The following is a 22,391-nucleotide window of genomic DNA, read 5'->3' as shown; positions in this document are numbered from 1 at the left end:
GAACACTGGTTTGTCCTTCACCTTCGGCCTCAACACCTTCATCTTTCTAACCTGGCTCGGCACTTAAACCGGCCAAACATCGGTTCGTTATCCACTCTCAGGCCCAGGCCCCGCCACTTCAGGCTGGCCTGAAGTTTCAGTCCAGCCCCAAGTCTGCCCCAGCAATGGCCGCAGCAGCTGAGCCTGCATTCTCCAGAGCTCAGTTTGCCGAACCCTTCAGGAATGCCAGGTCGTGCAGACGGTTCAAAAGCACACCTCCCAATGGGAAATTATAGGCAGCAGAATGGGCCTAATTGGACTTTATGAAGAACTAGTAATGACTGTAGGCCAGAGGATTGTCCATCCAATCTTTCAGCACAATAAGCACAGGTTTAGTTAGTAAATTAAAAACCTTTAGAAGTAAAATTCAGATTGACTGTGGAAATTTACTGAAGGTTTCATCAATGAATCTACTTAGAAAGTTAATACATTGTATATTCTTGAATTTAATTATGGTAAATGATCCATACTCTAATTAAATTGCATTCTTCAGAAACTAATATTGTCCAGGTGCACTGCTTGTAAGATTGGAGCTTAAGTTGAATATCCATTTTCCTACTTTATTGATTGTGCTTTCTGCAGTCTGACAGGGGTTAATTCCACCCAGTGCTAGGAATGTTGTTGCAATGGTTTAGGTTAAACTTGCTGATCCCAGTCTTATTAGAGTAAATCCCTCTCTTGCTGATTGGGATCTTTCAAATAAGTGGACGTTTTATAGTGCTTAGTTGGGTCTGATCAGGTCACAAAACACGTCCCCTGAGAGCCCAAGTGAGAGTTACTGAAACACTGAAACAAGATGCAGAGGATCCTGGCTTCTCCGTTTCACATTTGTACCTGGAAAGGGTGACTGAGACAAGGAACTGTGAAAACAAGTATGTGCAAGGGAGTAATCTGAATCCAAAGCACTGTGTTATTATTCAAAGGTGGGTGTCTGACAGTTTTAAAAAAAGGCCAGAGATTTTACCCGGTGGAAATCAGTGCAAACTTTGTTATGCAAATGAGCATACTTTGCTCTTAGATGTTGAAAGCTTCACATATTCCCATTTTTAAAAAAATCAAGAAAAACAACTGGGTGATGAAATTTTGCACAAGTAACTGGGCCGAGATACAGATCAAGATGCTCGCCTAAACTTGCTGTACGCTCCAATAACCGATGCTTGAATAGTGATTTACAAATTGAATGCCATTTGTGTCTAAATGATACCAAGTTAAAGACTTCGTCCAAGAGAAGAAAAAGACCGTTATTGAAGAATATCGGTCTATCAAGGAGCTGGGGGGTTGTCTGTGTCGGTGGCTGGGTGGGAGGAGGGGTGAGAGGGTGGAAAGGGATTTGTTTTGCTGGTGTTATTTCGTTGCTAATTGTGTTCTGCGTTACTCTGCTGAAAATTGTCGGCATGCTATATTGGCGTTGGAAGACCTGGCATCTCTTGCAGGCCGCCCCCAGCTCAACCTTAGGTTCTGTTTGCTGTTAAGGCAAACGATGCATTTCATTGTATGTTAACATGTAGGTGTGATAAATAAATGGAAATCTGAAACTTCAAAGCCTGTGTGGAGAGAACTGAAGGCTGAACACCTAAACTGCAAGTCTGGCTCCATTTTCTGAATTCACTTTGGCTTTACAAATGCTGAACTGGTTTCACTGGGGTGTTGGGTGCACAAGCACTCTGACTGCAGTGTGAGTCCTGCAAGATGACAAAACACTGCGGGTACACGAGGAAATCTGCAGATGCTGGAATTTCAAGCAACAGACATAAAAATTGCTGGTGAATGCAGCAGGCCAGGCAGCACCTCTAGGAAGAGGTACAGTCAAAGTTTCGGGCCGAGACCCTTCGTCAGGTGTAAGCTTGCACAGAGCCAGGACCCATTGTAAGAATACAGAGAAGGCTATTTGACAACAGTAATGCCATTTTGAAGCTTGCCCTTTCGTTAATGCTTTCATTAAGACTCACCGAGATAATTTAAGTTATTATTAGCCATTCATAACTAAGCTGCTTGTTTTCATTTCCATTAATACAATTCCACAAATCTTTGCTATCTACTGGATGTCCATAAGGCTGGTATTCAAGGCTTCTGCACAAATCAGTTTCCCAAGATATATTCACCTTGTTATTATGCAACTGGGTAAATGACCAAAGGACAAGCTTCTGGAAGAGAGAGCTGCATTCCACACTGATGACAGCAGAGAGGATATCATTGCTGAAGAGTCGAGGGTGGCAGAGTTTGTGGAGCCACTGCCTCTCAGCACAGGAGACCCAAGGCCAATCCTGAGGAGGAACAGAAAGGGGAGGGGAAGGTGGAGCATTGGAAATGGAGAAAGCAGAATGGTACAGCCAAGGGAGTCACCATCTTATCCTCCTGCAGTAGATAAAACTGGGGTGTAATCCAGGAAGGTGCCAGGCACCTCTTATCATTGAAAAAATACCAGGAACTTGGGAAATATAAGCAGGAGTATTGTCCATCTTCACTTACAACCTACACTATCTGTATTATTGACTTCATGTTCGTTGCGAGCATCACCTCCACTTTAATTCCCTGGTCCATTCCACCTTTCCTCTTAGATTTTTTTGATATCTGAATATCCCCCTTTTCCTAAGGAACATCTTCAGTACCATCCTCACCATAATCTTCACTGCACTCTCCACCATTGTCTGTGTCAAAATCTTTGCGACCATTTCCTGCACTACCTCCATCCTTGCTACGAATTCCACTAGCACTTCCAGCACCTTTTCTGTCACCTACTCCACTGTCATCTCCACCATCTCCATCCATATCTCTGCAACCCCATCTTATCATGTCCTATACCATCCTTAACACCATCTCTGTCATTTCTACCCATTTTGGTTTATTATTGTAACATATGCAATGAAAAGATTTTGTTTTGCTGAATTGATAAACACAGGGGTGTGTACTCCACCCTGTGTTCTCACTCCACTCATACCTGTTAAACTCCGCACTTAGATTTATCCAGATAACATACTGTATGCTGGTTAGGGTAGGCTTATTAAATGACCCACAGGGGACCTGCTCATTTAGAACATACAACATAGAACATAGAATAGTACAGCACAGAACAGGCCCTTCGGCCCACAATATTGTGCCGACCATCAAACCCTGCCTCCCATATAAGTCCCCACCTTAAATTCCTCCATATACCTGTCTAGTAGTCTTTTAAACTTCACTAGTGTATCTGCCTCCACCACTGACTCAGGCAGTGCATTCCATGCACCAACCACTCTCTGAGTAAAAAACCTTCCTCTAATATCCCCCTTGAACTTCCCACCCCTTACCTTAAAGCCATGTCCTCTTGTATTGAGCAGTGGTGCCCTGGGGAAGAGGCACTGGCTATCCACTCTATCTACTCCTCTTATTATCTTGTACACCTCTACCATGTCTCCCCTCATCCTCCCTCTCTCCAAAGAGTAAAGCCCCAGCTCCCTCAATCTCTGATCATAATGCATACTTTCTAAACCAGGCAGCATCCTGGTAAATCTCCTCTGTACCCTTTCCAATGCTTCCACATCCTTCTTATAGTGAAGCAACCAGAACTGGACACAGTACTCCAAGTGTGGCCTAACCAGAGTTTTATGGAGCTGCATCATTACATCGTGACTCTTAAACTCTATCCCTCGACTTATGAAAGCTAACACCCCATAAGCTTTCTTAACTACCCCGTCCACCTGTGAGGCGACTTTCAGGGATCTGTGGACATGTACCCCCAGATCCCTCTGCTCCTCCACACTACCAAGTATCCTGCCATTTACTTTGTACTCTGCCTTGGAGTTTGTCCTTCCAAAGTGTATCACCTCACACTTCTCTGGGTTGAACTCCATCTGCCACTTCTCAGCCCACTTCTGCATCCTATCAATGTCTTTCTGCAACCTTTGACAATCCTCTACACTATCTACAACACCACCAACCTTTATGTCGTCTGCAAACTTGTCAATCCACCCTCCTACCCCCACATCCAGGTCGTTAATAAAAATCACGAAAAGTAGAGGTCCCAGAACAGATCCTTGTGGGACACCATTAGTCATAATCCTCCAATCTGAATGTACTCCCTCCACCATGACCCTCTGCCTTCTGCAGGCAATCCACCTGGCCAAACTTCCCTGGATTCTATGCCTTCTGACTTTCTGAATAAGCCTACCATGTGGAACCTTGTCAAATGCCTTACCAAAATCCATATAGATCACATCCACTGCACTACCCTCATCTATATGCCTGGTCACCTCCTCAAAGAACTCTATCAGGCTTGTTAGACACGATCTGCCCTTCACAAAGCCATACTGACTGTCCCTGATCAGACCATGATTCTCTAAATGCCCAGAGATCCTATCTCTAAGAATCCATTCCAACAGCTTTCCCACCACAGACATAAGGCTCACTGGTCTATAATTACCCGGACTATCCCTACTACCTTTTTTGAACAAGGGGACAACATTCGCCTCCCTCCAATCCTCCGGTACCATTCCCGTGGACAACGAGGACATAAAGATCCTAGCCAGAGGCTCAGCAATCTCTTCCCTTGCCTCATGGAGCAGCCTGGGGAATATTCCGTCAGGCCCCAGGGACTTATCTGTCCTAATGTATTTTAACAACTCCAACACCTCCTCTCCCTTAATATCAACATGCTCCAGAACATCAACCTCACTCATATTGTCCTCACCATCATCAAGTTCCCTCTCATTAGTGAATACCGAAGAGAAACATAGAAACATAGAAACATAGAAAATAGGTGCAGGAGTAGGCCATTCGGCCCTTCGAGCCTGCACCGCCATTTATTATGATCATGGCTGATCATCCAACTCAGAACCCCACCCCAGCCTTCCCTTCATACCCCCTGATCCCTTCAGCCACAAGGGCCATATCTAACTCCCTCTTAAATATAGCCAATGAACTGGCCTCAACTGTTTCCTGTGGCAGAGAATTCCACAGATTCACCACTCTCTGTGTGAAGAAGTTTTTCCTAATCTCGGTCCTAAAAGGCTTCCCCTTTATCCTCAAACTGTGACCCCTTGTTCTGGACTTCCCCAACATCGGGAACAATCTTCCTGCATCTAGCCTGTCCAATCCCTTTAGGATTTTATACGTTTCAATCAGATCCCCCCTCAATCTTCTAAATTCCAATGAGTACAAGCCCAGTTCATCCAGTCTTTCTTCATATGAAAGTCCTGCCATCCCAGGAATCAATCTGGTGAACCTTCTTTGTACTCCCTCTATGGCAAGGCTGTCTTTCCTCAGATTAGGGGACCAAAACTGCACACAATACTCCAGGTGTGGTCTCACCAAGGACTTGTACAACTGCAGTAGTACCTCCCTGCTCCTGTACTCGAATCCTCTCGCTATAAATGCCAGCATACCATTCGCCTTTTTCACCGCCTGCTGTACCTGCATGCCCACTTTCAATGACTGGTGTATAATGACACCCAGGTCTCGTTGCACCTCCCCTTTTCCTAATCGGCCACCATTCAGATAATAATCTGTTTTCCTATTTTTGCCACCAAAGTGGATAACTTCACATTCATCCACATTAAATTGCATCTGCCATGAATTTGCCCACTCACCCAACCTATCCAAGTCACTCTGCATCCTCTTAGCATCCTCCTCACAGCTAACACTGCCACCCAGCTTCGTGTCATCCGCAAACTTGGAGATGCTGCATTTAATTCCCTCATCCAAGTCATTAATATATATTGTAAACAACTGGGGTCCCAGCACTGAGCCTTGCGGTACCCCACTAGTCACTGCCTGCCATTCTGAAAAGGTCCCGTTTATTCCCACTCTTTGCTTCCTGTCTGCTAACCAATTCTCCATCCAAATCAATACCTTACCCCCAATACCGTGTGCTTTAAGTTTGCACACTAATCTCCTGTGTGGGACCTTGTCAAAAGCCTTTTGAAAATCCAAATATACCACATCCACTGGTTCTCCCCTATCCACTCTACTAGTTACATCCTCAAAAAATTCAGTGAGATTCGTCAGACATGATTTTCCTTTCACAAATCCATGCTGACTTTGTCCAATGATTTCACCGCTTTCCAAATGTGCTGTTATCACATCTTTGATAACTGACTCCAGCAGTTTCCCCACCACCGACGTTAGGCTAACCGGTCTATAATTCCCTGGTTTCTCTCTCCCTCCTTTTTTAAAAAGTGGGGTTACATTAGCCACCCTCCAATCCTCAGGAACTAGTCCAGAATCTAACGAGTTTTGAAAAATTATCACTAATGCATCCACTATTTCTTGGGCTACTTCCTTAAGCACTCTGGGATGCAGACCATCTGGCCCTGGGGATTTATCTGCCTTCAATCCCTTCAATTTACCTAACACCACTTCCCTACTAACATGTATTTTGCTCAGTTCCTCCATCTCACTGGACCCTCTGTCCCCTACTATTTCTGGAAGATTATTTATGTCCTCCTTAGTGAAGACAGAACCAAAGTAATTATTCAATTGGTCTGCCATGTCCTTGCTCCCCATAATCAATTCACCTGTTTCTGTCTGTAGGGGACCTACATTTGTCTTTACCAGTCTTTTCCTTTTTACATATCTATAAAAGCTTTTACATTCAGTTTTTATGTTCCCTGCCAGTTTTCTCTCATAATCTTTTTTCCCCTTCCTAATTAAGCCCTTTGTCCTCCTCTGCTGAAGTCTGAATTTCTCCCAGTCCTCAGGTAAGCCACTTTCTCTGGCTAATTTGTATGCTTCTTCTTTGGAATTGATACTATCCCTAATTTCTCTTGTCAGCCACGGGTGCACTACCTTCCTTGATTTATTCTTTTGCCAAACTGGGATGAACAATTGTTGTAGTTCATCCATGCAACCTTTAAATGCTTGCCATTGCATATCCACCGTCAATCCTTTAAGTGTCATTTGCCAGAAGTATTCATTGAGGACCTTGCTCACTTCCACAGCCTCCAGGCACATCTTCCCACCTTTATCTCTAATCAGTCCTACCTTCACTCCTGTCATACTTTTTTTCTTCACAGAATTGAAGAATTTTCCTTCTAATATGCTGATAAAAGGTTTTGGTTCTCCTTAATCCTACTTGCCAAGGTCATTACATTTCTTTTTTTATTATTTATTGAGATACAGCGCTGAATAGGCTCTTTGAACCACGCTGCCCATCAAATCTCCCGATTTAATGCTGGCTTAATCACAGGACAGTTTGCAATGCCCAATTAACCTACCAACTGGTACATCTTTGGATTGTGGGAGGAAACCAAAGCACCCGGAGGAAACCCATGCGCTCAAGGGGAGAACGTACGAATTCCTTATGGGCAGCGGCGGGAATTGAACCCACGTTGCCTGTACTGTAAAGCGTTGTGCTAGCCATTACATCCCTGTGCCCACCTAATTTCTTTCTCTCTCCTTTATCCCTATGAATCTCAAAAGACTCACTTGATACCAATTGCCTATATATGGTTATAATCCTTTTTTCGTTGATCAAACATAGAATATCCTTTATTTACAAAAGTTCCCTAAACTCACTGTCTTTGCTTCTTATCCTTGCAGGGGAATGGTTATTGAGTCATAGAGAAATACAGCATGAAAACTGACCCTTTTAGCCCATCTGGCCCACGGCAACCACAGCACCCTCACTGCTCATCTCAGTTGCTGACGTTCAGCACATAACCCTCCAAGACCCTTCCCCTCCATGGACTTGTCTGGATGCTTCTTAAATGTAGCAATTGTACCCACCTTGACCACTTCCTTTGGAAGCTCATTTGAGGTACTCATTGCCCACTGTGGAAAGAAGTTACCTCTCAGGTCCCCTTTGAATTTCTCCTCTCTTATCTTGTATCTGTGCCCTCTGGTTTTGAACTCCCCAGCCCTGGGGAAAAGACTCAGACCATCCACATCTATACCCCTCATGATTGTCTAAACTTCTTTGAGTTTGCCCTTCAGTTTTCTATGCTCCAAGAGATAAAGATCCACCCTGGCCAACCTCTACCTATAACCCAGGCCCTGTCGTTTAGGCATCCTAGTAAATCCTAGTAAAGGGAAAATTTAAACTTCTTCAGGGTAGGCATCCTTCGAAGAGACTTTGAGGTCCTGAAGAAGGGTTTCATCCAGAAACATTAACTGTTTTCTCCTTTCTATAGATGCTGCCTGACCTGCTGAGTTCCTCCAGCATTTTGTGTGTGTAGCATCCTAGTAAATCTCTTCTGCACCTTAACCAGATTGACAATGGTAGATAGAGTTCAACCTGGAGAAATTATTCACTTTGGAAGGTCGAAACTGAAGGCAGAACACAGGGCTAATGGCATGATTCTTAGCAGTGAGGAGGAACAGAGTGGTCTTGGGATCCACATCCATAGATCCTTCCAAATTTCTGCAATTTGATAGGGCATATGGTGTGCTGGCTTCATTCATTGAGGGATTGCGTTCTAGAGCCACCAGGTAGTGTTTCAATAGTATATTTAATGTCAGAGAAATGTATACAATATACATCCTGAAATTCTCTTTCTTCACAAATATCCACAAAAACAGAGTGCCCCAAAGAATGAATCACAGTTAGGTGTTAGAATCCCAAAGTCCCCCCCAACTTCCCCCTCCCAACACATAAGCAGCAGCAAAGCAACACCCCACCCCCCCACCAGCAAAAAAAAAACCATCACCACTCTCCACCGAGCACTCAAGCATGCAGCAAAACATCAATAAAGACATAAACTTTCAGTACCCCAAAAACTACTCATTGACCTGGTAATTCGACATACCACAGGCTCTCTATCTCCCTGATAAGGGAAAAAGAGGTGTCCCCATTTCACAATAATGTTACAGCTCTATAAAATCTGGCTGGACCATACTTTGAGTATTGTGTTCAGTTCTGGTTGCCTCATTATAGGAAAGATGTAAAAGCTTTAGAGATGGTGTAGCGGAGGTTTACCAGAAAGCTCCATGTCTTATGAGGATCGCTTGAGTGAAACACCTGTACTGTACTGTAATGATCAGTGTTCTAATGTTTGTACAGGTGATCAAAACTACATAATACTCCAAGTATAGTCTCATGCACTGTACAATTTGTAAATGAAACGTAATGACCCTACTCCTGAACTCAATGCCCAATGTTGACTCTGAACTCCTGCAATCTCGTTTTTAAATGACTTCCACTTATTGGATGTTGCTTTCTCCTGCAGCGCCTGTTCCTGATCTGCCATACTTCAGTCAGGTCTGGTATTACACTATCAAAATGTGTCTTCCCCCTGTTGGGGGCCGGAATTTCAGGACCAACCTTGTCTTTTTCCATGACTGCCTTGAAGCTATAGCCACTGTTCCCAAAGAGCTCCTCCATAGACACTTCCATCACTTGCCCTTCCTTGAACTCATTCAGGCTGCATCACTGTCCGATATGGGGTGGGGATGGCGGCGGGGGGGGGGGGGCGCTTCTGCACAGGACCAAAGGAAGCTACAGAAAGTTGTAAAATTAGTTAGCTTCATCTTTGGCACTAGCCTCCGTAGTATCCAAGACATCTTCATGAAGCAGTGCCTCAGAAAGAAGGGATACATTATGAAGGACGCCAACCACCCAGGACCTGCCCTCTTCTCACTGTTACCATCAGGAAGGAGGTACAGAAGCCTGAAGGCACACACTCAGTGATTCAGGAACAGCTTCTTCCCCTCTGCCATCCGATTCCTAAATGGACATTGAACCCGTGAACACTACCTTACTTTTTAAAATATTATTTCTGTTTTGCACTATTTTAAATCTATTTAATATACGCATATAAACTTACTGTTATTGATTTACTTTTTTTTCCTTTCTATATTATCATGTATTGCATTGTACTGCTGCTGCGAAGTTAACAAATTTCACAACACCTGATTGTGATTCATTTGCTAACAATCATGCCTAGTACAGCTTCCTCCCTAGTGGGACACAGCTTCGAAAATCTCTAACCATGTAGAATTCCTGATCTCAGAGGGCTGTGGATGCTTTTTAACTCAGAATGTTTTATACTTGGCTGGTTTTGGACTTTGAGCATGAGGGAAGCGGGGATAGAATCAATCTGATATTGAATCTGAGACAGGTGGACTGGAAGGGCTGCTAGACCTGCCAGACCTGCAGAAGCACATTTTTCTTCTATTCGTGGGAACCACATTAGTGTTCATAAAACTCTGCTGCTGAAAGTGTTGTGGGCTTTTTACTGATGCTGTTATCCATGGTCTCACAGTAGGGCTCTTCCACTTGTTCTTAATTTCTCCAAAGATGCGCCAAGCTCGCAGCTAACAGCAGTTCGTTATCTGTGTAACACGTTCCCCTGTCCCCGTCAAGTCCGTTACTTGTATTGTCTGCAGATTTCAGGGGTTGCGTTTCTGTACCCAAGCAAACTAGCCTGTGAAGCCTAAGGACAAAGCTAGACTATCCCTGACCCAGGGGGTTCTCCATTTCCAATCCTCTCCTGTCTGAGCAACAGGCAATTACCCTGCTCCTTATTTCCAGTCCATCAACCAACCTTCTGTCTCCAAAATTGCACTAAACCAAGAGAACAGAGAAGAACCTTTTATTTCTCTTCATAAAAGTTGTTCATCTGTGAAAATGTAAATCAAACCATAAAGGCACAGGTATTTCAGAATTGACAGAGAGGTGAAGCATTCCAGCAAATTATATTTGGGCTTTGAAATGGGATATTGTGCCTCTTAATATTTAAAAAGATGCAGTCATGCATGGAATTGAAGATTAAAAGTGCAGCAATACATTTCTAGAATGCAGTCTGTGCTCTGAATAATGTACCTGAGACAAGCCTCAATGACTGAACACGCATGGCATTGTAAATGCTTAGAATACCACGTATTTTCTGTCATAACTGGGAAACAAAATTACAAAGAATCCTCCCATATAGCCAGCAATGAGAAGAAATGGTTTCATTAATAACGGCTCTCAGTTTCTGGTTTACATAACCCAAGCTGCTGTCCAAATTCTTGTTGCAATGTTAATAGCAGATTGGGGTTTCCCACATAAACAGATTTGTAATTATAGTGATGGACATTTGGCAGTAGAATCAATCACCAGGCACTCAGCTTCTTTCGTGTAATTCATCTCTTGTCTCCTGGTTGATTTTCAGGCATTCAAACAAGGCGATAGGCATTCCCAGTACCTAAAGCAAAATCAGAGGTTTTATTACAGTTTGTATCGTTAGAATATATGATTTTACGTTATTCATAATAATGACAGGGGTGACACTGTAGCGTAGTGGTTAGTATAACACTTCACAGGACTGGCGGCCTCAGTTCAATTCCTGCTGCTGCCTGTACGTTGTCTCTGTGACCGTGTGGGTTTCCTCTGGGTGCTCTAGTTTTCTCCCACAGTCAGAAGACGTACCAGTTGGTACATTTAATGGCCATTGAGATTGGGGGGGGAAGGGGGGGAACGTTGACTCAGACCATGAGAGGCCTGCTTTGGGCATTTTCATGCCTTACAAGGCACAGATTGGAAGTTTGTGTGGGGCGACACTCCTTGCACAGACACTAGAGCAATGTGTGATTAAGTGCCTTGCTCAAGGAGACAAACACGCTGCCACAGCTGAGGCTCGAACTAGCAACCTTGAAGTAACTAGACGAACGCCTTAACCACTTGGCCACATGCCCAACACGTGCCCAACGTGCCCTGGGTTGCACGGCTCAAAGAGCCAGAAGGGCCTATCCCATGTTGAATCCCAATAAATAAATAATAAATACACACAAAACGCTGGAAACAGCAGATCAGACAGCACTTGTGGAAAGAAAAACATTTCAAGTGACAGACTTTGAAGGTTTTTGATCTGAAACATTGTCTGTTTCTCTTCCCACAGATGCTGCCTGACCTGCTGAGTATTTCCAGCCTTTTCTGTTTTCTAGCATCTGCAGTATTTTTTTGATTGTCAGTCACACGATTGCTGTATTTCCTGTCCTATGTGCAAGTATGTGTATGCACAGGTGCAATAAAAGGCTTACTTCTGGCTGCATCAAAGTGTTTTAGTCCATGGCTGGGTGTTTGCTTACTTGTGATTATTACTAGTGGAGTGGTGTCGCAGCAACAACCTGGCACTCAACGTCAGTAAGGCAAACGAGCTGATTGTGGACTTCAGGAAGGGTAAGACGAAGGAACACACACCAATCCTCACAGAGGGATCAGAAGTGGAGAGAGTGAGCAGCTTCAGGTTCTTGGGTGTCAAGATCTCTGAGGATCTAACTTGGTCCCATCACATCAATGTAGTTATAAAGAAGGCAAGACAGCGGCTATGCTTCATTGGGAGTTTGAAGAGATTTGGCATGTCAACAAATACACTCAAAAACTTCTATAGATGTACTGTGGAGAGCATTCTGACAGGCTGCATCACTGTCTGGTATTGGGGAGGATGGCTACAGGACCGAAAGAAGCTGCGGAGGGTTGTAAATCTAGTCAGCTCCATCTTGCGTACCAGCCAACACAGTACCCAGGACAGCTTCAGGGAGAGTGTCTCATCTCAGAAAGGCAGCGTCCATTATTGAGGACCTCCAGCACCCAGGGCATGCCCTTTTCTCACTGTTACCATCAGGTAGGAGGTACAGAGGCCTGAAGGCACACACTCAGTGATTCAGGGAACAGCTTCTTCCCCTCTGCCATCCAATTTCTAAATGGGCATTGAACCCTTGGACATTACCTCACTTTTTTAATATACATTATTTCTGTTTTTTTGCACTTTTTAAAATCTATTCAATATATGTATACTGTAATTGATTTACTTATTTATTATTATTATTCGAAGGAGAAGATGTGACGCGACACAGTGTGTGCGGCCTCTCCGGTGAATGATATCTGTAATCTGTCAAGTAGGGGACCGTGCATAATTCTGATTTGATGGAGACGGATGTGAGAGTACGGAGGAACATCTGGAGAATTTCTGAAATGCCCACTTTGCTGCCGCTGCTACTGTGTGGTAACTGGAATCTCCGGAACAGAAGGCCCCGAATCTTTGGCTTTGCTTGTTTCAGCGGTCGGGGCTAGGTCAAAGGCGCTCGGCAGAGGATGGCGCTCGGGAGGCTGTATCGGAGGGGCTGGTTGGAGGCTTGAAGTTTTCGGATGGATGGGCTCTGGTGTTGGCTGTGGTCGGCTGCTTCCAAGGCATTGGCAGTTGTCGGTGTCTTGGAGGTTTATGGCAGGGAGTTTCTCCCTTTTGCCGCCTGCTATCGGGGACTCGGGAGTCAATCGGGACTTGAGACTTTTTTTTACCGTGCCCATGGTTTGCTCTTTATCAAATTATGGTATGGTTTTGCACTGCTGTAACTATATGTTATAATTATGTAGTTCTGTCAGTGTTAGTCTTTGGTTTATCCTGTTTTCTGTGATATCACTCTGGAGGAACATCGTACCATTTCTTAATGCATGTATGCATTTCTAAATGACAATAAAAGAGGACTGAGTGTTCTCATAATCTAATATTTATTTTTTTCTCTTCTATATTATGCATTTTATTAAACTGCTGCTGCTAAGTTAAGAAATTTTACGTCACATGCCAGTGATAATAAATCTGATTCTGATTCTGATTCTGATTAGTAACCACTCTTCCCATAAAAGTTTTTTCCTCTCGACTAATCTTTTGGCGCTCTTTCAAATTATAGAATTGTGGTTTCATGGAAGGAGATTATTTGGCCGTCGAGTATATCACTCTCCTTCCAAAGCAATCCCACCCCTGCTCCTTCACTGAGGCTCTACCAATGTCTATCCATCTGCCTTTCAAGGCCCTCACTGACAGCTTTCAGCATTCCTACAAAAAGGGAGTCTGTGAATTGTAACAACTTTGTATGAAATGGAGTTTTTCAAACCTAGTGCATCATTCGTTCTTAATTTTGTGGGGGGAGAAATAACATTCTCCAGTCTTTGAAGCTATGGCTACCATCTTTCCCCTCCTTTTTCCCTACCCAAACCAGTCAATATTGTACAACTCCAGCAAATCTCCTCTCAGTTTCTTTGCTGCAAGAACATCCCCTGCTTTCTAACATTGTAGCTACCATCACTCATCCCTGGAACCATCCTAGTCAAGTTTTCTGCATTGTTCCCAGCACCTTCACACTGGCAAACAAAGTGAAGGTCAGACGATGTGTAGAAAGAGGGTTTTGCAGGCAAAGTTAGTTAGATCTGGGATATTTCATTGCAAGATTGTGGTTAGGAGAAATTTGCAGTCACATTTGGAGCTATGAAGAGTTTCAGTGCAAGACTGGAACCGGAAGTTTATAGGGTAACGGGGGGAGATGGAATTGGTGACTGTAAAATGTAGTAGGTTAGGTCCGAGATCATGGAGGAAGCAGAAGAAGGAATGAGCCATTATTCTTAATTAATATTGATCCTCACCCATCTAAATCCACACTCTCCACCTCCACACCACCTTACCCCCACGGCCCAACCTACTACTTACCACATCATTTCCCAACTCCATTCAGCCTCTTTCCACTGCTGTAGTCTCATATCAATGCAAGACTGGAATATATTAAATGTGATACTTCACATTTTTTTTCATGAGTCCTGCAGCCCTGTGCAGTGAGCCATAGAGCGCTGGGCTCCGAGATTTCTAGAGCGCCTGCATGTGGTAATTATTGCCTTAATTAGAGTCATTAAGCCCTTGTACTTTCTGCTTAATCTTGTCATTAATTTTGACTGGCGCGGGTTTTCCGCATACTGTGATTATTTAAAGTGGACTCCTGGTTATGCTTATCATGAGATCTTTGTTTTGAGAATGATTCACCACGCAGTGTCACTTGGTCAACCCAACAATTTTCTGTTGGTATTCCTATGTATAACTCTTGTTTCCTCTCTACATGGGAGTCTGTCATTCCTCTGCGCCGGGGTTTAGTTGTTGCCAGCGCACACCATGTATTTTTATCATTCCATCCCATGCATTCTCTCCCATTTACTTAGACTACCGATTTACCCCTTAAGCCTCTCCGCATCTAGCTCACAGCCTGCACAATCACCCAGTTCTGTACCATTCACAAATATAAATACTGTACATAACATTAATTCCTTCATCCAGATCAGATCAGATCCAGATCACTGTAAAGAACTAGTGTCTGAAAACTGATCCATGTTCCAACCAAGGCACAATCACTACAGTTTAGCAACACTTTGACCACTTTGCACTAATAGAGACACTGTACTTTTTTGGTTCTAATTGTGCTTTTATCTAAAAATTGTGTGAAGCTTATTTATATTTTTGTGAACACTGCATGCGTAATGCTATGTCCTGTGATGCTTCTGCAAATAAGTTTTTCATTGCACCTGCGCGAACATGTATTTACCTTTGCCATGGACGGTCCCAAGCCTGGCTGTGAAAGGAGGAAGGTCGGGCATGAGGCTGGCAACCCCATGGATCTTTACCCCCTCTGAAAATCTAGTGCTCCAGAAATGCCGATAGAAGCTCCAAAGGAATCGTCCCTGGGGAGGAAGGATACCCCTGGAAGATGGGCTACACCTGGAGACAGATTGAAGGACTGGCTCAGGAGAGAGGACTCTGGTGAGCTGTTGTCGGTGGCCTATGCCCCTGTATGGGTGACGTGCTAAAGTACGTAAACTGTCAGTACCTCCAGTTGAACTCTGTCTTTTAGGGTGCTGTTTCCCCCTAGCTGTCAGTCTGTGGTTTTGTACTGCCATGTGCTCCTGTCCCCGCTCTTGGTCTACTCCAGCCCCTGTATTACTGAGTACTCTGTCTCTCATCTGTTTCTCATTATTACCTGTATTGCTGCCACCTGTGTCTCACTGTGCTCCACCTATCATCTGCCTCTCTGTTTATTGCTCAGTGTATTTCAGTCCTGTGGTTTCACCTGTTTGTTGCCAGATTGTACCAGTGAATTTTCCTGAGTCTTTCCAGTTTTTGTATTTGTGCTCTGTCTGTCTGAATATCGACTCTGCCTGTTACCCGATTCTGGTTTTTGGATTTCTCTGGATGCTTTGATCTCTGCCTGAACTTTGACGCTGACTTTGTTTGAACCTCAGGATTTGTTCCTCAATTAATATCACTGTGTGCGCAGTACTGGGTCTGCGATTGGATCCCTGCTCCAGTGTCCTGACATATACACATATTTGTGTATATGACAATAAGCCTGATCTTGACTTTGACTGGTCACTTCTTCCCAACTCAATAATGACCTCTTTATTCCAATTTTCTGTTTTCTGTCCATGAACCAATCTTCAATTGACTCTTTAAGCCCAATGTCTTGCACCTAATTTTGTTTAATAATCTATGTGTGGCTCTTTTTTGATAGCCTTCTGACAATCCAAACTTTTCACATTCACTGGGTCTCGTTTATCTATTCCGCTTGTTACAACTTCCAAACTATTTTAACAAATTTATCTAATCTGTTTTCCCCTTCATAGATCAATTTTGCCTTTGCCTAATCATATTATTATGTTGATGTGCCTTGTTGCCTCTTCCTTAATAATAGTTTATAGTGTTTTCTCTACTGCTGATCTTACAGTGAATAGTTTCCTGTGTTCTCTTCTCCCATTTAAACAGCGGAGTTACGTTTACTACCATCCAATAAGTGGGAACTGTTCTAGAGTGTGAAACTTTGAGGATAATATCCGTACAATGCTGGAGGAACTGAGCAGGTCGGGCAGCACCAAAAGAAATGAACAAACAGCTGAAGTTTTTTTGGGGGCCTGAGTCCCTTCTTCAGAACTGAAAAGGAAGGGGGAAGATGCCATAATAAAAAGGTACCATCTTCACAGGGACCTCAGTCAATACTCTCAACAGGAGAACATGAGCCCTGACCATCTTCCAGTCCCATTAATCAAAGCTAATTAATTTGAGTTTCTTGTTCACTCCATACCTATCATTCCCCACCACGTGCACAACGGTTTTATGTCTTCTTCAGCAAAAGTACCCACATACTTCTCATATTTTTCTGTTATTTTCTTGCTTCCAATATAATTTTTCCTTACTCAGTTTGTAAAGGCCTTGTATTAACCCTTGCTAATCTCTTCACTTTTACATTTTTTAGAAGATTTTGCAATATTTTTTAGTCCTTCTTGAGAGCTTACTTTCGTCTTGTACTTTTCATTCCCTTGTCATTTCATTTCAAGAGGACTAGAATATAAAAGCAAAGATGTAATAGTAAGGCTACATAAGGCTGTACTTGGGAGTAGTGAGAGCAGTTTTGGGCTCCTTATCTAGGAAAGGACAAGCCGACATTGGAAAGGGTCCAGAGGAGTTTCACAAGAAGGCTTCCTGGAATGAATGGTGGCCTTGGGCCTGTATTCACTGGAAGTTTAGAAGAAAGGGGGGTTGGGGGTAAAACCTATCAAATATTATAAGGCCTGGATAGAGTTGGACGTGGTTCCTATAATGGGGGACTCAAGGAACAAAGGACACAGCCTTAGAATAGAAGGATGTCCCTTTAGAAGATTGAATTGACTTTATTACTTACATGCCTCACATACATGCGGAGTAAAAATATTTACGTTACGTCTCCATCTAAATGTGCAATGTGCAACTTATAGTCATTTGTAATAAATAGTGTGTACAACAGGACAGTCAATATAGTATAGAAATACAATTGTATCAGCATGAATTAATCAGGCTGATGGCCTGGTGGAAGAAGTTGTCCCGGAGCCTGCTTTAATACTGTGGTACAATTTCCTGGATGGTAGCAGCTGGAATAGTTTGTGGTTGGGGTGACTCAAATCACCAATGATCCTTTGGACTCTTTTTACACACCTGTTTCTGTAAACGTCCTGAATAGTGGAAAGTTTACATCTACAGATATGCTGGGCTGTCTGCACCACTCTCTGCAGAGTCCTGTGATTGAGGGAGGTACAGTTCCCATACCAGGCAGTGATGCAGCCAGTCAGGATGTTCTCAATTGTGCCCTTATTTGGGGACCCATACCAAACTTCTTCTGAGGTGAAAGAGGCAATGCTGTGTTTTTTTCACCACAGGGCCGGTATATACAGACCATGTGAGATCCTCGATGATGTTTATGCTGAGGAACTTAAAGCTGCTCACCCTCCCCACCCCAGATCCATTGATGTCGATATGGGTTAGCCTGTCTCCAATCCTCCTGTAGTCCACAACCAGCTCCTTTGACTTTACGATATTGAGGGAGAGGTTGTTTTCTTGACACCACTGTGTCAGGGTGGTGACAGGTGGATGAGAAGGAACTTCTTTAGCCAGATGGTGGTGAAGTTCATTGACACAGACGGCTGTGGAGGTGAAGTCATTAGGTATGTTTAAAGCGGAGGTTGATAGGTTCTCGATTCATAAGGGTGTCAAAGGTTGTGGAGAGAAGGCAGGAGAATAGTGGTTAAGAGGCGAAATATATCAGCCCTGGTGGAATGGTAGAACAGACTTGATGGGTTGAATGGCCCACTTCTGGTACTCATTCACTGAATTCGGAACTCTTCCCAACCCTGAAGGATGTCTTTTTTGTTGGCAATGTTATAATCCTTTGATCCACTACTACCCTTAAGTTTTGATTGCCACAGCTGGGTCACTTTTCTGGTTGGTCTTTTTTGCCTTAAGGAAATATATATTACTGATACACCATGTATTAATTTTTAAAAAATGTTAGTTATGGATTATTTCCTGTTGATATGAACGGTAAGAATTAAGACCTTGCTTTCAGATACTTTCGTCGCCTATCAGCCAGCTCATGCTTCGTGCCTCCATTGTTTACTCAGATTTAAGACCTGACTTTCAGATTGAATTTATCATTTTTTTTCCAACATTCTATCACCTATAGATTACCATTCCCTATAGGCTCCTCAGCTATTAACCCTTTCTCCTCAGAGGTCTAAAAAAAATCCCTGCTGCCTTGATGGTCTCCCACAGACCGATCTAAATGTTCAAAGTACATTTTATTATCAAAGTACATACAGTATACACCACCCAGACATCCCACCTCTCCCGGAAGTTCTGGGAGTCTCCCGCATATTGATGGCAGCTCCCTGAGGCCCGGAAATTATATACAATATCCCAGAAATTGATTTTTTTTGAGAAGGAGAGGGAGAGCGAGCATCCTGATTGGTGTCTCTTCGTGCTAAGAGTGGTCCCCAACCATCGGGCCGCGAGGAAACGATATGATTTGATAATATGAAACGATATGAGTCAGCTGTACCTTTCCTTATTCCCTGTCACGCACTGTTGAATTTTAACGCATGCGAGGTCGACAGTGACCCAAGTCATGCAAAGGAAAGGGTCCGTGACCCATTTGTGAATGTCCCCAGTGAATCATCCATGTCAGCACAGGAAAATATCAATTCTTCGAGCTTGCAAATGACGATGGGCTGAAAAGTATGTTTGACATAACATCTCTGGCGGCATTCTGGTTCAAAGTCAAGGCCGAATATCCTGAGATAGCCACGAAAGCACTGAAAACGTTGCTTCCATTTCCATCGTATCTCTGCGAAGCGGAGTTTTCTGCACTAAATGCAACGAAAACTAAATCGCGGAATAGACTGGACATCAGGAACCCCCTTCGAGTATCGCTGTCTCCCATCACCCCTCGATAGGATGGTGTTGTTGCAGGGAAACAAGCCCAGGGCTCCCACTGATTCAGCGATATTGGTGTGTTGCAATGATTTTATATGTTCATATGAGGAAAATATGCGCTGTGTGTTTAATATCCAGATGTTACTTAAAATGTTATGATGTGATTGACTTATCACCTATATTCCGGTTGTGATTAACACCCCCGCCCCCGGTCGGCCGGTCCGCAAGAATATTGTCAATATTAAACCGGTCTGCGGTGCAAAAACGATTGCGGACCCCTGCTAAGTAGACCTATCAGTTTTCTCTGTGGGCGGGCTTTACCGTCGACCTCAAAAATAATGACAGTGATGCTCGCTGCACTGTTTGCAACAGTGACTTTACTATTGCCCATGGTGGGTTAAAATGTAAAAGACATGTTGAGGTGAGTTTAACAGGTGTCATTTGTTCATTAGCATAGCTAACGTTATTTAAACTAGCTGGCTAGCTGCTAAGGAGCTACTCTATTGATGTCCTACGTGATGAGGCCAAATTCCCTGTAGACTTGCTTAAAGTTGTAATAGAATAAACATGATAATATAATATAAGTACATATTTTAATGTCACATTTTCTGCATATACCCAACTTGGTTTACAGATTAGACAAAATCACTAAACAAAGTATTACATACACCCTTGGAGGTCGACTGGGGGGGGGGTGCTTCCTCCCTGAAATGAGTTTTTGCAGGGTGGGATGTCTGACCACCACATACAACCCTGAGAGTCATTTTCCTGTGGGCATACTCAGCAAATCTATAGAATAGTAACTGTAACAGGATCAATGAAAGAGCAACCAGAGTGCAGAAGGCAACAAACTGTGCAAATGAAAATATAAATAAATAGCAATAAATAATGAGAACATGAAATAATGAGATAAAGAGTCTTTAAATTGAGATCATTGGTTGTGGGAAACATCTCAATGGATGGGCAAATGAGTGTAGTTATCCCCTTTTGTTCAAGAGCCTGATGGCAGAGGGATAGTAACTGTTCCTCAGCGTGGTGGCGCGAGTTTTATAATGTCAGAGCCATCCCACCCATTTTCCTTTTGTTCATCTCAAAGGTTTCAAAGGTACATTTAATGTCAGAGAAATGTATACAATATACATGCTGAAATGCTTTTCTTTTTGCAACCATCCACAAAAACATAGGAGTGCCCCAAAGAATGAATGACAGTTAAATGTTAGAACCCCAAAGTTGCCCCCACCAGCTCCCCTCCTTCCCATTGCATAAGCAGCAGCAAGCAACCCCCCCTCCCCCCCCTGGCAAAAAAATGGCATCGGCACCCGCCACTGAGCACTCAGGCGTGAGCAAAGCAACAGCAAAGACACAGACTTGCAGTTACCCCCAAAGACTACATTGTTCACCCGGCATTCGACATTCCACAGGCTCTGTCTCTCCCTAATGAGAGAGAGAGCGATGTCTCCGTTTTCACAGCGAGCAGGGAGACATAACATAACTCGCTGGTTTATGATGTTAGAAGTCCACTACATCGCTTTTTTCGAGCACTGTGCCCAAAGATCTCGAGTCTCTGGGCACACAGCCGTAGATATTCCAACTCCCCCAACGGCACACGGGTCTCCTGCCGTGACACCGACTCTCGATCCTCCCGTCTCCAGAGCCCCGAGATCCAGGCCCCCAAAGCCGAGCTGAACTCTTAGGCTGAGCCCTTGGCGTGCCGAGCAACGGCCAGTTGTGAAACCCCAAGAGCGGGTCCCATTCCTGCAAAGAACCGCAGTCAGCGTGTAACTCCAGGTCAGGGTGTTCAAAAGAACCCTGAATTGGAAAAATAAAGACATTAAAGATGGAAATAGAGCTGTTTGCGAAGATGCAAGCAAAGGGGTCACCGTTTAGCACCGTCATCACTTCGCTCCACCCTTTTCTGAAAGTTAAAGGTCTGGAAAGTTCAATGCCTTGTCTTGGTCCCTTTGCAAATGTGTTAAGGTATTGGCCATTGGATTGTATCAATTTACCTCCACTTGTGTCACTTTAACTGATGTGTCCCTCACCTCAGTTCTCCCTTTTAGCCAGTCTTCTGTCTATATAAAAAAAACAGAAAACTTTCAACTTTCTATGTTACTTCATGATGAAATTCTATCCTATAAATCAAAAATGGTTTTCCTTTTACTGAAACCCTGGGGGTTTCTTTGATTTATGGAAATGTCCACCAGTGTCCTTTCACTTTCCCCGATTACATTTGCTTGTATTTGGGCTCTTGGGAACTTCCCAGTGTCTAAAAGGACAGACTGCTATGGATCACTCTCACTTCACTTACCTAATCTTAGATGCATCCAACATGAACCAGATGTCATTGACTTTAAGCATAGGTAATCCCCCTCGTTCATTCTTCTAAACAGTTTCACTCAATGGATAACTTCGACTACAACATCGAACATAACAATATGAGAGCAGGCATAGGCTACCTGGTTCCTCAAGCCTCTTGCGCCATTCAATACCATCATGGGTTATTTACCGCAGGCCTCAGCTCTTGCTCTGTGTTCAGTTCCCATAGCCCTTACCTCCTCAATATTTCAAAAATCTATCTCCCTCCAATTTAAATACTTTTTATGATCTGGCCTCCATCTCTCTCTGGGGCATCGAATTCCAGAAATTCTAGAATTTCTACACACCACAGTTTTAAATGACAGGCCCCTTATCCGGAAACTCTATCTCCTCATTAAACTCCCCCATTGGTGAAACAACCTCAGCATCTTCCCTGCAGTGCTCCCTTGGGGTTCATTTAGCCTTTCTTACCAGGACAATTCTTTCATCTCAGGAATCAGTCTGGAGAATATCTTTTGGACAGCCACCACAGATGCTGAGACCTAAGACCAATACAAAGCATGTTTTACAGTATTTCAAAGTAGAAGTGAA

The sequence above is a fragment of the Mobula hypostoma genome, chromosome 13 (genome assembly GCF_963921235.1).
Source record: "Mobula hypostoma chromosome 13, sMobHyp1.1, whole genome shotgun sequence".
NCBI lineage: Eukaryota > Metazoa > Chordata > Chondrichthyes > Myliobatiformes > Myliobatidae > Mobula > Mobula hypostoma.
This window is presented reverse-complemented; position numbering follows the sequence as displayed.